We start from the raw sequence: 15,483 nt of genomic DNA, 5'->3' as shown, positions 1-15,483 counted from the left end.
ATGGTTTTTTATCACCCTTATCACCTCCTACCCTGGGTTCATAAATATAACTTAACATTTAGTATCAGTTGTTATTTGACAATGTTTCCCATTTAATTTAACATTTCAAATAAGCCTAATTAGTCTAATGTCTCTCTCTTTTTTGAGATGGAGTTTCGCTCTGTCACCCAGGCTGGGATGCAATGGTGTGATCTCGGCTCTCTGCAACCTCCACCCCCTGGGTTCAAGCAATTCTCCTGCCTCAGCCTCCCGAGTAGCTGGGATTATAGGCTCCCGCCACCATGCCTGACTAATTTTTTTTTGTATTTTTAGTGGAGACGGGGTTTCGCCATGTTGGCCAGGCTGGTCTTCAACTCCTGGCTTCATGATCCACCTGCCTCGGCCTCCCAAAGTGCTGGGATTACAGGCATGAGCCATGGGATTACTGGCTAATGTCTCTCTTTTTCAAGTTGAGAAACACATCTTTTGCGCTTTCCAGGGGCTCAACTGGCAAATTCCAAAGTTAATTCAAGGTCAAAAGACTGAATTTAGAATTTGATTTTAGTTTGTAAAAAATGTTTGTAAAAAATGTAAAAAAAGTCTTAAAACACTTGATTACTGCTTGCTTTGGCAGCACATATACTAAAGTTGGAACGATACAGAGAAGATTAGCATGGCCCCTGTGCAAGGATAACTTGCAAATTCATTAGCCCTTCCATATTTTTTGAAATTAAGAAAAGAAAAAAGGAAAACATTCGATTAAATAGGATCTCAGGTAACTATTAATTTAGGTCACTAATAATTAGTCTGGTTACCAGAGTAATTATTGAATGATATAGTGATCTGAGATCCTATTTAATCAACTGTTCATTTTATAATCATTTAATATTTTATTTAAATATTTAATGAGCATTTAATATTTTATTTAAACATTTAATGAGCATTTAATATTTATTAATATTCATTTCATAATCACCAGGGTAATTACTAAAAGGCTTCAAAGGCAAATAGAGAAAGTTACATAGTTGTAAAATATATATATATTAGCTCTCTTTTTTTTTTTTTTTGGAGACAGAGTCTCGCTCTGTTGCCCAGCCTGGAGTGCAGTGGCATGATCTCGGTTCACTACAAGCTCTGCCTCATGGGTTCATGCCATTCTCCTGCCTCAGCCTCCCGAGTATCTGGGACTACAGGCGCCCGCCACCACGCCCAGCTAATTTTTTTTGTATTTTTAGTAGAGACGGGGTTTCACCATGTTAGCCAGGATGGTCTTGATCTCCTGACTTTGTGATCCGCCTGCCTCGGCCTCCCAAAGTGCTGGGATTACAGGCGTGAGCCACTGCCCCCAGCTATATTAGCTCTCTTAATAGAGAGGATTTGATTTTCTTGGAAAGTGATTGAAGGCCTGATAAAAGACAACATGAAACACAGAAAATTATTTTGATAAGACAGGTTTTTTAAGGCAGATTACTTAAAAGGTGAAGAAAGAAAATCACTCTTTCTTGTCAATACGACAAGAAAATCTTACATTTTAAAATACAATACCAAATTCTAGTTTTGCATCAGTGGACCCTTGATATTAAGGGTCATTTTTAAGACATAATAAATTCACTCAATTTTGGTCAGTTTGACCACAAAAGATTCTCTCTTTCCAACTTTTATATGCGTTCAGTTTTACCTATATCTTTTCTTCCTTCATTCATTCTGCAACACCTTCTAAACTTGACAAAGTCATTTTTCCTCAACAAATGCCCCCCACATCTTCATACCTCATAACATCTTACTTTCCTTGTACACTTTGCATACAGAATCACTTATAGTAGTTTTAATTATATATTAGAATTTTAAGTTTTAGCAACTCTACAGTGAAAACCTAGGAAGTAAGCGATTTTGAACTGTCATGTGCTGACATTTTATGAAGACACATAATTTCTAGAAACATGTTTTCACGCAGAACAGTTTTTCAGTATGAAACAGGACATGTTTACTTATGGACCCTAATATATTATTTCTTTCTATAAATTTTAAGAAGCCAAAGGTAAATAAACTTGTGCCTGTGTTCAGCAATGAATGCTTCAGTATTTTTGTTTTATTTGGAAATGACCTGGATATTTAATGAATATCTGCCATCCAAGGGTATAGTTACCAAGGAGGTTGGGAAACCTTTTTAAAGAGATATATATAAAACACAATCATTTTTTCTTTTTTTTTTTTGAAACAGTGTTTCACTCTTATTGCCCAGGCTGGAGTGCAATGGCATGATCTCGGCTCACTGCAACCTCTGCCTCCCAGGTTCAAGCATAAAGCACAGTTGTTGTTGAAAATTTCATTTATAAACTTTGGTCCTATTTACATTTATTTATTTCACATGTTCTTAACAATTATGCTTAGATTAGTCATGGAAGTTTCATGAGACATTAGACAAAGTCAGCTCTCCCAAGTCATTTCCTTACTCACCATTTTTTTTTTTTTTTTGAGACATTGTCTCACTCTGTCACCCAAGCTGGAGTGTAGTGACATGATCTTGGCTCACTGCAACCTCTGCCTCTGGGTTCAAGCCATTCTCCTGCCTCAGCCTCCAGAGTAGCTGGGATTACAGGTGCCTGCCACCACACCCAGCTAATTTTTGTATTTTTGGTAAAGACGGGTTTTCACCATCTTGGCCAGGCTGATCTTGAACTCCTGACCTCGTGATCCACTCACCTTGGCCTCCCAAAGTGTTGGGATTACAGCCGTGAGCCACCGCGCCTGGCTAATTTTTTTGTATTTTTAGTGGAGACTGGGTTTCACTATGTTGGCCAGGCTGGTCCTGTACTCCTGACTTCAAGTAATCTGCCCACCTTGGCCTCCCAAAGTGCTGGGATTATGGGCATGAGCCACTGTGCCTGTCCCTGCTATTCACCATTTTTACATCAAATGCATGTCAGGCAGCCATCACTTAAGCAAGGACCATAACATGAAATACATGTATAGGGTTTTTTGGGTTTTGTTTTTGTTTAATTTTTTTTTTGTAAATCAGAACACAGAGCTGTTTTTCATTAAACCAACAATATTAAACTAGTTTTATTTACCAAAGACGTACCCAAGTCATGTGAACTTGAAAAGCATTTGGATTACTTCCTATATTTCTAGTAGTTTTAGGCATACAGTCATCCCCTGCATAACAATGTTTAATGAACGATGCACCACATAGATGATGGTGGTCCCATAAGGTTATAATGGAAATGCCCTCTACAAGTACACCACTTTTATCTTTTTTTTTTTTTTTTTGAGACAGGGTCTCGCTCTGTTGTCCAGGCTGGAGTGCAATGGTGCGATCTCAGCTCACTGCAACCTCTGCCTCCTGGGTTCGAGCAATGATCTTGCCTCAGCTTCGTAAGTAGCTGGGATTACAGATGCCCGCCACCACGCCTAGCTAAATTTTGTATTTTTATTAGAGATGGGGTTTCACCATGTTGACCAGGCTGGTCTTGAACTCCTGACCTCAGGAGATCCACCTGTCTCAGCCTCCCAAAGTGCTGGGATTACAGGTGTGAGCCACCGCGCCCGGCCCACATTTATCTTTTATTGTACCTTTTCTATGTTTAGATATATAAACACTTGGCCAGGCATGATGGCTCATGCCTGTAATCCCAGCATTTTGGGAGGCCGAGGTGGGCAGATTGCTTGAGGTCAGGAGTTCGAGACCAGCCTGGTCCACATGGCGAAACCCCATCTGTACCAAAAATACAACAAATTAGCCGGGTATGGTGGTGTGCACCTGTAATCCCAGCTACTCGGGAGGCTGAGGCAGGAGAATTGCTTGAATCCAGGAGGCAGAGGTTGCAGTGAGCCAAGATGGTGCCACTCACTCCAGCCTGGGTGACAGAGCAAGACTTGGTCTCAAAAAAATAAAAACAAGCAAACAGCATTGTGTTACAATTGCCTTCGGTATTCAGTACAATAACATGCGGTACAAGTTTATAGCAATAGACTGTAACTTACAGCCTAGGTATATAGTAGGCTATGTGACCTAGCTTTACATAAATATACTCTCTGATGTTCACAGAATGACACAATTGCCTAATGAAGGAATTTCTCAGAACATATTCTCATCATTAAGTGACATATGACTATATTTAATTTACACCAGTGGGCCAGGCATGGTGGTCCATGCCTGTCATCCCAGCACTTTGGGAGGCCAGGGCAGGAGGATCACTTGAGACCAGGAGTTTAAGAGTAGCCTGGGCAGCATGGCAAGACCCTGTCTCTACAAAACTAAAAAAATTAGCCAGGAGTGGTGGCACATGCCTGTAGTATCAGCTACTCAGGAGGTTGAGGTGGGAGGATCACTTGAGCGCAGGAGGCAGAGGCTGCAGTGAGTGGTGATTGTGACGCTGTGCTCCAGCCTGGGTGACACAGTGAGACTCTGTCTCAATAAATAAATACATAAATAAGTAATCTGGGCCAGGCACGGTGGCTTATGCATGTAATCCCAGCACTTTGGGAGGCCGAGGCGGGCGGATCACCTGAGGTCAGGAGTTCGAGACCAGCCTGACCAACATGGTGAAACCTTGTCTCTACTAAAAGTACAAAAATTATCCGGGCATGGTGGTGGGTGCCTGTATGTCAGTCACTCAGGAGGCTGAGGCAGGGAGAATCGCTTGAACCTGGGAGGTGGAGGTTGCAGTGAGCTGAGATCACGCTGTTATATTCCAGCCTGGGTGACAGAGCGAGACTCTGTCTCAAAAAAAAAAAAAAAAGTAATCTGATTTCTGCTTTTAATCTTGCTGGAGGAGTCTCTATGACTAGCTGTTATACCCTTTTCTGTCCTCTTTTCCTCTTGATCTTTTTCATAGGTACCGATAAGACAGCTGTTTAGGCCGAGCACGGTGGCTAATCCCAGCACTTTGGGAGGCTGAGGCAGGCGGATCACAAGGTCAGGAGTTCAAGACCAGCCTGGCCAACATGGTAAAACCCTGTCTCTACTAAAAATACAAAAATTAGCTGGGTGTGGTGGCGGGCACCTATAATCCCAGCTACTCGGGAGGCTGAGGCAGGAGAATCATTTGAACCCAGGAGGCGGAGGTTGCAGTGAGGCGAGATCAAGCCACTGCACTCGAGCCTGGGCGACAGGGTGAGACTCTATCTCAAAAAAAAAAAAAAAAAAAAAGAAAGCAAAGACCTTTGTTGCCACAGGCATTAAGGATAGTGTATGTGTAAATGGTGTCTCCAGTCTCCCACGACACTCACTGACCCACTAATCTGTGACACCAAGCAAGCACTACTGGGATTCGGCTTTCCTAGTACTGTCAATTAAAGGTTCAGACAACAAAGCCCTTGCAGACTGGGATGGCTATTGGGACCCAACTCTCTCGAGAGCTGGCACGAGTGGACAAAGAGAATGCCGCTTGTCACTCCGCATTGTGGGCTTCCAGCCTATTTGACTGGCTGGCTGACACAAGCCGACACCTGCACCCTCAGCTGGCAGAGGCCAGAGTGTTCCCACTGATGGAAAAGCCAAACTCTCAGGACATAAAACAAGACCCAAGGAGCACCTCATCTGGTTTTTGTCTTGGGGACCCATAGCAAAATTAGTCTGAACAGACGTTGGTCTGCTGAGAAGTGTGAACTCACCAGTCTTTGAGGCCTGTGTTCTTGTCCTATGATTCTCTTCTGTATGACACGACACAAAAGACACAGACATGGGAAAATAATGACCATCTCTGGGAGGGGAGGAATCAGAAAACAAGAATACCACCCCCCACCACCAAAAAAAAAAATAACCAAACAAAAAGCCAGAGTTATTATACAAGAACTAGTTCGTACACATTTTCTCCTGCTAATCCAAACTTAGAAAAGGGAAAAAGACAAAGAGACCCTTACCTATCTTGCTTCCGCTGGGCTCTACAGGCAGAGATCTGGGGGGCTAATGTGGTAGGAAACCTTAGCTGTGGCTAGTGTTTGGTCAGGCATGCCAGGAGCCTGCTGCTGAAGCAGTCTCAGCGTAAAAAGTGAGAGATGCCCCACATTGGGCACCAGAAACTGGAAGGTTGTGAAAAATGGCTTCCCGTTACCCGTTTTTTTTTTGTTGTTGTTGTTTTTTGAGACAGAGTCTTGCTCTGTCATCCAGGCTGTAATGCAGTGGCACGATCTTGGCTCACTGCAACCTCTGCCTCACAGGTTCAAGCTATTCTCCTGCCTCACCCTCCTAAGTAGCTGGAATTACAGGCACATGCCACTATGCATTGCGATTTTTTTTTTTTTTTTTTGAGTCTCCCTCTGTCGCCCAGGCTGGAGTGCAGTGGTGCGATCTCGGCTCACTGCAAGCTCCACCTACCGGGTTCACACCATTCTCCTGTCTCAGCCTCCTGAGTAGCTGGGACTACAGGCACCTGCCACCACTCCTGGCTAACTTTTTGTATTTTTAGTAGAGAGGGGGTTTCACCGTGTTAGCCAGGATGATCTCAATCTCCTGACCTCGTGATCCACCCACCTCGGCCTCCCAAAATGCTGGGATTATAGGCATGAGCCACTGTGCCCGGCTCCTCCCGCTACCCTTCTAAATTCTTTGGCTGGCTTATACATTAAACCAATATAAGGCAGATTAACAGTAGCAAAAGGTCGAGCGTGGTGGCTCACACCTGTAATCCCAGCACTTTGTGAGGCCGAGGAGGGCAGATCATGAGGTCAGGAGTTCAAGACCAGCCTGGCCAACATGGTGACCCCCCCCGTCTCTACTAAAAATACAAAAATTAGCCTGGTGTGGTGGCGTTTGCCTGTACTCCCAGCTACTCAGGAGGCTGAGGCAGGAGAATCACTTGAACCCAGGAAGCGGAGGTTATAGTGAGCCAAGATCGTGTCATTGCACTCTAGCCTGGGCGACAGAGTGAGACTCTGTCTCAGAAAACAAAAAACAGTAGCAAAAAAATGCCGGGCATGGTGGCTCATGCCTGTAATCCCAGCCCTTTGGGAGGCTGAGGCGGGCGGATCTCTTGAGGTCAGGAGTTCGAGACCAGCCTGGCCAAAATGGCGAAACCCCATCTCTACTAAAAGTATAAAAATTGGCCAGGGATGGTGGTGTGGCGGGCGCCTGTAATCCCAGCTACTTGGGAGGCTGAGGTGGGAGAATTGCTTGAACCTGGGAAGCGAACGTTGTAGTGAACCGAGATCGCGCCACTGCACTTCAGCTTGGGCAACAGAGTGAGACTCCATCTCAAAAAAAAAAAAAAAAAAAAAAAAAAAAAAAAAAAAAATTGCATACATACACGTGAGAGTCCCACAAAATACGAGATTCAAAGAAGGGTCAGAGGATTGAAGCTTATTATATAGCATCCTGACCTGCAGAAAAGAAGAGGGGCTTGGGGCTTCTGGGAGGTGGTGGTGACATAAGTTGTGGGAGGGTGCAGGGATGAAGTGTATGGCGAATAAAAGTTGTTACTGAGATTGTCTCTTAGTTAAGAGAAGTTTTCCCAGAAGAACAGGTGACAGCCTGGGCATCATGTCAACCTCCAGTCTCCTCTCCTGTGATCTGAGCTCATCTTCCCTGATTGAGAAGATTCCTGGGGAGGGGATTCATGACAATGGAGTTCCTTTTGGAGGATCCAAGTACGGGTAGATAAGGGAAGGTCAGAGAAAGTCTCTGCATTTACTGTTTCCTGGAGTTACCTCCGTTTGAAGTAATCAGCATATCAAATGGGCGTATATTGGGGTGGTGTGTCCTGAACTTTTTCACAGGCATTCTATAGAATACATTGGTATCCAAGAGTCCTTGTCCTCATGAGCAAATGTATCTTCTGGCTTGGAGGAGGACACAAAATAAACAACAAAAGTATCTTTTAGTGTTAAGTCCTAGGTAGAGGATTCAAATATGCTTACAAAGATAGTGACAGCATGGCCCTTTTAGACTCGGAGTGGCCAAGGAGAGAACTTAGGAGGTGAGATTTGGGTGTTTTGTTTGTTTCTTTTTTGAGACAGAGTCTTGCTCTGTCGCTCAGGCTGGAATGCAGTGGCGCCATTTCAGCTCAGTGCAACCTCTGCCTCCTGGATTGAAGTGATTCTCCCACCTCAGCCTCCAAGTAGCTGGGATTACAGGCACCCACCATCATGCCTAGCTAATTTTTGTATTTTTTTGTAGAGACAGGGTTTCACCATGTTGGCCGGGCTGGTCTGGAACTCCTGACCTCAGGTGACCCGCCCGCCTTGGCCTCCCAAAGTGCTGGGATTATGGGCATGAGCCACTGCACCCAAAGGTGAGATTTGAACAGCGTTGTGAAAGAGAAGAAAGAAGGAACCAGTCGTGCCAAGATCAGGATCAGGGACATGAAGAGTCCAGCCAGAGGAGACAGCAAGTTCCCAAATGCCCCGAGGCTTGTCTTTTTGGAGGGGCAGAGAGGAGGTATGTGTGTCTGGAACATGGGCCAGGGACAAGAGTAGTTTGCGATGAAGTTAGAGAAACAGGCAGGGACAGATCATATACAGCCATGAAGACCACAGTGAGGCCTTTGGCTTTTCCACGTGGGATTGGAAGCCATCTATGTGTTGGAAGCAGATTGATAAAGGTGTTTGATCTTATTGATCGAACAGGTGGCTCATGCCTGTAATCCCAGCACTTTGGGAGGCTGAGGCAGGAGGACTGCTTGAGGCCAGGAGTTCGAGACCAGCCTGGGCAAGATGGTGAGACCACCCCCTCCATCTCTAAAAAATTTAAAATTTAGCTGGGCAGGCCGGGTGCAGTGGCTCACGCCTGTAATCTCAGGACTTTGGGAGGCCGAGGAGGGTGGATCACTTGAGTTCGGGAGTTCGAGACCAGCCTGACCAACATGGAGAAACCCCATCTCTACTAAAAATATAAAATTAGCCGGGCATGGTGGCCCATGCCTGTAATCCCAGCTACTCAGGAGACTGAGGCAAGAGAACAGCTTGAGTCCAGGAGGTGGAGGTGGAGGATGCAATGAGCTGAGATCACGTCATTGCACTCCAGCCTGGGCAACAAGAGCAAAACTTCATCTCAAAAACAAAAACAAACAAACAAAAATTAGCTGGGCGTAGTGGTGTGCGCTTGTGGTCCCAACTACTCTGGAGTCTGTGGTGGGAGGATTGCTTGAGCCCAGGAGGTCAAGGCTGCAGTGAGGTGTATTCACACCACTGCATTCCAGCCTGGGAGACAGAGTGAGACTCTGTCTCAAAATAATAATAAAATAATAAAGAAAAAAGAGGCTGGGCTTGGTGACTCATGCCTGTAATCCTAGCACTTTGGGAGGCCGAAGCAGGTAGATCACCTGAGATCAGGAGTTCAAAACTAGCCTGGCCAACGTGGTGAAACTCCATCTCTACTAAAAATACAAAAGTTAGCCGGGGATGGTGGCGGGTGCCTGTAATCCCAGCCACTTGGGAGGCTGAGGAAGGAGAATTGCTTGAACACTGGAGGTGGAGGTTGCAGTGAGCCGAGATCGCGCCACTGCACTCCAGCCTGCGTGACAGAAGCGAGACTCCATCTCAAAAAAAAAAAAAAAAAAAGAAAGAAAGAAAAAAGAGGGAGCAGAGAAAGCGTCATCCCAAAGTCTACACAAAGTGTACTAGCCTAGCATGACCACTTAAATATTTGTTGTTTTGTTTGAGTAGTTGGGACCATGGGTGTGTGACTGCACCCAACTAATTTTTTTTTTTTTATTTTGCATTTTTTGGTAGGTAAGGGGTTTTGCCATGTTATCCAGGCTGGTCTTGAAGTTTTTTTTTTTTTTTTTTTTTTTTTGAGGCGGAGTCTCGCTCTGTCGCCCAGGCTGGAGTGCAGTGGCGCGATCTCGGCTCACTGCAAGCTCCGCCTCCCGGGTTCCCGCCATTCTCCTGCCTCAGCCTCCCGAGTAGCTGGGACTACAGGCGCCGCCACCACGCCCAGCTAATTTTTTTGTATTTTTAGTGGAGACGGGGTTTCATTGTGTTAGCCAGGATGGTCTTGATCTCCTGACCTCGTGATCCGCCCGTCTCGGCCTCCCAAAGTGCTGGGATTACAGGCTTGAGCCACCGCGCCCGGCCTGGTCTTGAAGTTTTAAGTTCGAGCAATCCTCCTGTCTCGGCCTTCCAAAGTGCTGGGATTACAGGCTTGAGATGCCGCACCTGGCCTTAAATGTTTCAAGAATCTCTGATATATTAGAAAATTGAATGTGCACTGTGTCTTCCAATTTTTGAAAAAGAAACAAATTTTAAAAAAGGAAATCGGAACCAACATGTGCGGAATCCCTGATGCTTATACGTACTTCTGCCAAATATATTAATAACGTTACTCTGAAAGGATCTTCCCAACACAGTGGTATCTGGGGGAGGCAGCAGGGAGTGGACTTTGTAGATTCTGGCTCGAGAATCAAATATATGATTTTGACATTTCTTTATAATGTGGGAAACTTTTAAATATTTTACTTATTTATTTGTTTGTTTATTTTTTGAGCTAGAGTCTTGCTCTGTCACCCAGGCTGGAGTGCAGTGGCACAGTCTTGGCTCACTGCAACCTCTGCCTCCTGGGTTCAAGTGATTCTCATGCCTCAGCCTCCCAGTAGCTGGGATTACAGGTGCCCACCACCTCCCGGGCTAATTGTTGTATTTTTAGTAGAGATAGGGTTTCACCATGTTGGCCAGGCTGGTCTCTAACTCCTGGCCTCAAGTGATACTCCTGCCTCGGCCTCCCAAAGTGCTGGGATTACAGGTATGAGCCACTGTGTCCAGCCTAAATATTTTAAATAAAAAATAAAAATGGGGCTGGGTGTGGTGGCTCACGCCTGTAATCCCAGCACTTTGGGAGGCTGAGGCAGGTGGATCACGATGTCAGGAGATCGAGACCATCCTGGCTAACACGGTGAAACCCCGTCTCTACTAAAAATACAAAAATCAGCCGGGCATGGTGGTGGGTGCCTGTAATCCCAGCTACTCGGGAGGCTGAGGCATGAGAATTGCTTGAACCCGGGAGGTAGAGGTTGCAGTGAGCCAAGATTGCACCACTGCACTCCAGCCTGGTGACAGAGCAAGACTCCATCTAAAAAAAAATATATATATATATATTTTGTGACTAGTTCCCACAGCTTGTCCAGTTGCCATCGATAAGGAGATTCCTCTGTGAGAAGCCTTGGAGTGGACTCCCGGGCCTGATTTCTGCTCTCTGGGCACAGAAGGGGGCTTTAAGGAGATGTCCTCTCCAGCCCTTGGGGCAAGATCCCTCATCATTTTCTTTTTTCTGAATCAAGAGACCTTTGAACAGCTTTTAATAAGTTACCGGCCCCCTCTACCCAGCAAAGTGCATGTGCAGTCCATATTTATAGTTATGGGGAGAGAGTTTATAGACTAGATTAGGATGGAAGAGAATGGGGTGAGGTTGTAGGGAATTTTCTCCTGGTTCACACTTTTTTTCTTTCTTTCTTTTTTTTTTTTTGAGACGAAGTTTTGCTCTTGTTGCCCTGCAACCTCCGCTTCCCAGGTTCAAGCAATTTTCCTGCCTCAGTCTCCCAAGTGGCTGGGATTACAGGCACCTGCCACCATGCCTGGCTAAAATTTTTTTTTAATTTATTTTTTATTTTTTTTATTTTTTTTTTTGAGATGGAGTCTCACTGCGCCACCCAGGCTGGAGTGCAATGGCGCAATCTCGGCTTACTGCAACCTCTGCCTCCCAGATTCAAGTGATTCTCCTGCCTCAGCCTCCTAAGTAACAGGCGCCCATCACCACACCCGGCTAAATTTTGTAGATTTTTGTATTTTTAGTAGAGATGGGGTTTCACCATGCTGGCCAGGATGGTCTTGAACTCATGACCTCGGGTGATCCACCTGCCTCTGCCTCCCAAAGTGCTGGGATTACAGGTGTGAGCCACTGTGCCCAGTCGCCTGGATTGATCACTCTTGATGCTGAAATGGAAAGGGTCTCGCTGTGTTGCCCTGCCACAAGATTCAAGGTGGCCCTCAAGTTTCACCCTTGATGCTGAAAATAGAGAAAAGGTCTCGCTATGTTGCCCAGGATGGCCTTTGAGGCCCCCCAAAGATAAGTAAGCCATTTGCAGAAGTAACATAGGGCACAGAAGTAGGGCCAATACTTTTCCATTTTCCAGCATGAGATGAGTTAAGAGCACAGGCTCTGATATCAAACCGTCTGGGTTCAATACTGTCTTTGTCTTTAACATGTCCTGGGAACTCAAGCAAGGCCCTTAATATACTGTTACATTTAACCTCCAGAGTTACTGTGTAGAGAGATAGCAACAGGATAGCATTGGTGGGAGTGTGTGAACACACAACTCAGCCTGTAACAATTGCTAAATAAATTATATTATTACTGTTTTAATAGAATAAAGAAAGGCAAGCTCAGAGAAGTGAAGTGACTTTGACAAGGACACAGAAAAGTTATGATTAGAACCTGGGCCTACTCATCTACTCATCAAACAACGCTAGGGGGTTGTTTACCCCCCTAGACTAATGTTTTACAAACTACAAGGCACAACCAGAAAATCAGTTCAGCGGGTTGCAGAATTGAAATAAGTAGAATATTAAGGGCCAGGCGCGCTGACTCACGCCTGTAATCCCAGCACTTTGAGAGGCTGAGGTGGGCAGATCATTTCAGGTCAGGAGTTCGAGACCAGCCTGGCCAACATGGTGAAACCGTGTCTCTACTAAAAATTTAAAAATTGCCAGGCGCGGTGGCTCAAGAATGAAACTCAGTCTCAAAAATAAATAAATAAAAAATAAAAATACAAAAATCAGCCAGGTGTGGCTTTGGGAGGCTGAGGCAGGTGGATCACGAGGTCAAGAGATGGAGACCATCCTGGCCAACATGGTGAAACCCCGTCTCTACTAAAAATACAAAAAAATTAGCTCGGCGTGGTGGCGCATTCCTGTAATCCCTCTACTGAGGAGGCTGAAGCAGGAGAATTGCTTGAACCTGGGAGGCGGAGGTTGCAGTGAGCCGAGATGGCGGATGGCACCACTACACTCCAGCTTGGGCAACAGAGCGAGACTGTGTCAAAAAAAAAAAAAAGAAAAAGAAAAGAAAAAAAGAATATTAGGCCAAGTGTGGTGGCTCACATGTCTAATCCCAGCTCTCTGGGAGGCTGAGGTGGGTGGATTGCCTTAGTTTAGGAGTTTTAGACCAGTCTGGGCAACATGGTGAAACCCCGTCTCAACCAAAAATACAAAACAATTAGCTGGGCATAGTGGCGCACATCTGTGGTCCCAGTACTTGGGAGGCTGAAGTGGGAGATGGCTTGAGCATGGGAGGTGTCAGTTGCAGTGAGCTGAGATCATGCCACTGCATTTCAAGCTCGGTGACAGAGGGAGTGAAACCCTGTCTCAAAAAACCAACAAAAAACCAAAACCAAAAGCAGAAAGAGCCGGGCACAGTGGCTCATGTCTGTAATCCCAGCACTTTGGGAGGCTGAGGCAGGTGGATCACAAGGTCAAGAGATGGAGACCATCCTGGCCAACATGGTGAAACCCCGTCTCTACTAAAAATACAAAAAAATTAGCTCGGCGTGGTGGCGCATTTCTGTAATCCCAGGTACTCGGGAGGCTGAGGCAGGAGAATTGCTTGAACCTGGGAGGTGGAGGTTGCAGTGAGCTGAGATCTTGCCACTGCACTCCAGCCTGGAGACAGAGCGAGACTCCATCTCAAAAAAAAAAAAGAGAGAAAGCCATTGCCCTTGACTACCAGTGCTGCAAGGAGTTTATACACAAGCACATGGGTGGTTTCAGTGAGATCTCAGTGTGTCATAATTAAGTGCCCTAGGAGGGGCTAGGATTCAAGTTGGCCCAGGGGAGACTTTAGACGTAGGGGAATGGCCTGTTAGGCTGTTCAGCTGACAGGAGAGAAAGGAGAGAAGAGGGTTGGTCACAGTAACCTTGAGTCTAGATTAGGGCAGAAGGGCTAATTCTTGAAACAAACATTCTGCAAGAGCCCATTCTGGGCAATGTTGGATACACACTGATGTCTGAGACAGTCTTGGTCTCTTCCTTTACTGGGTTTCCTATGCAGTCCTCACTAAACAGACCTGTCACCAGACAGTAATAGATGAAAATGGTTAGGGCTGTGAAGGGGGGCGGGGGGCATTGGTCAGAGTTATTAACACCGACTGATGGGGAAGACCGTGAATTAGGAATACTGAGCAGCAAGTTCCAAGCTAGAAACCAATTAAGATAGGGCTAGTTCCAGCAGTAGGTTTACCTCTCGGAAAACGAAAGCCCACTCCAGCCCGGAGACAGAGCGAGACTCCATCTCAAAAAAAAAAAAAAAAAAAAAAAAAAAAAGCAGCATTTGCCCAAAACACACAGACTGAGGTGGACCCAGGATTCAACTCTCAGCCAGGCATTTTTCTCACTAATGCATACAATTGCCAAGCTATATGCCATACTGGAACCCAAATTCAGGAGGCAGCACAATCCCCTACGAGAGAGGAGGGGCAGGGAGCCAGATGCCTCACAGCTGTCCAGTACAACTAGCTAATATACGGATCAGGATCTGTGCAAAGCTCTTTTCTTGCAGGGTGATTTTTTTTTTCTTTTTTTGAGACGGAATCTTGCACTGTTGCCTGGGCTGGAGTGCAATGGCACGATCTCGGCTCACTGAAACCTCCGCCTCCCGGGTTCACGCGATTCTCCGGCCTCAGCCTCTCAAGTAGCTGGGATTACAGGCACCGCCACGCCGGGCTATTTTTTTTTTTGTATTTTGAGTAGAGACGGGGTTTCATTATGTTGGCCAAGCTGGTCTCGAACTCCTGACCTCGTGATCCGCCCGCCTTGGCCTCCCCAAGTGCTACGATTACAGGGGTGAGCCACCGCGCCCGGCCGCAGGGTGATTTTAAGGCCTTTATGGGCCTTATAAAATGTTATATCCCAGATTCACTGGAATATGTACGATGAGAGCAGGTGGCATTAATATTTTGCAGTCATGAACTAATTTGTAAAAACCGTTTTGTTTACATTAAAATAGTTCAAAAGCCAGCGACACAGGGATGATTTTCCATTTAGCAGATGTGGATATTGAGGCACAGAAAACGGTCAAGCCTTCTGCCCACAGTCACCAGAAAGGAGGAAATTCAAATCTCGGGTTGTGTGGCTTCAGAGCCTGAGCTCAACCATGACGAGTTCACTGAAAAGGAAACCCCTCCTAACTCACTCCCGTTCCGGATTCCTTTAAGAACACAGAACGAAGTAAAACAAGATCAAAGCGTATGTAAATACGGACTAGAGGCTGCCGGGAAATAATCGCTGCGGTGAGTCCCTAGGGAAAGCAGCTGTCGGAGTCCTACTGCGCCTGCGTAACCCTATCTCGGCTTTCCGCCCCACGCCTTAGCGAGGCCAATCTCTAACCCACACAGGCCCAAAGTTGTCTAATGTGCGCAGGCGCCCTGCTGTGGGCCCGCCTCCTTCTCTGCCCTGCGCTTGCGCTCTTGCTCTCTCAGAGTTCTTCTCCGGCTCTTTGTACGTCACTTCCTGTTTGTGGCGCGAGAGGGCGGTATTTCCGTCTAGAGGGTGGGAGGGGGCGGTAAGCGGGGGCTGGGG

The 15,483-nt window shown here is 46.0% G+C and overlaps 1 non-coding gene across 1 annotated transcript; it reads left to right on the top strand.

The window, feature by feature from the left end:
• The first annotated feature begins 601 nt into the window (after positions 1-601).
• On the top strand, positions 602-704 carry LOC123570410 (U6 spliceosomal RNA). The gene has a single exon (XR_006694592.2). It is a non-coding gene; the product is annotated as a U6 spliceosomal RNA (small nuclear RNA).
• The last annotated feature ends 14,779 nt before the right edge of the window (positions 705-15,483 follow it).

Source organism: Macaca fascicularis, chromosome 19 (genome assembly GCF_037993035.2).
Source record: "Macaca fascicularis isolate 582-1 chromosome 19, T2T-MFA8v1.1".
Taxonomy (NCBI): domain Eukaryota; kingdom Metazoa; phylum Chordata; class Mammalia; order Primates; family Cercopithecidae; genus Macaca; species Macaca fascicularis.
Note: the sequence above shows the minus strand (reverse complement) of the source record. Positions and strands in the feature narration are given on the sequence as shown.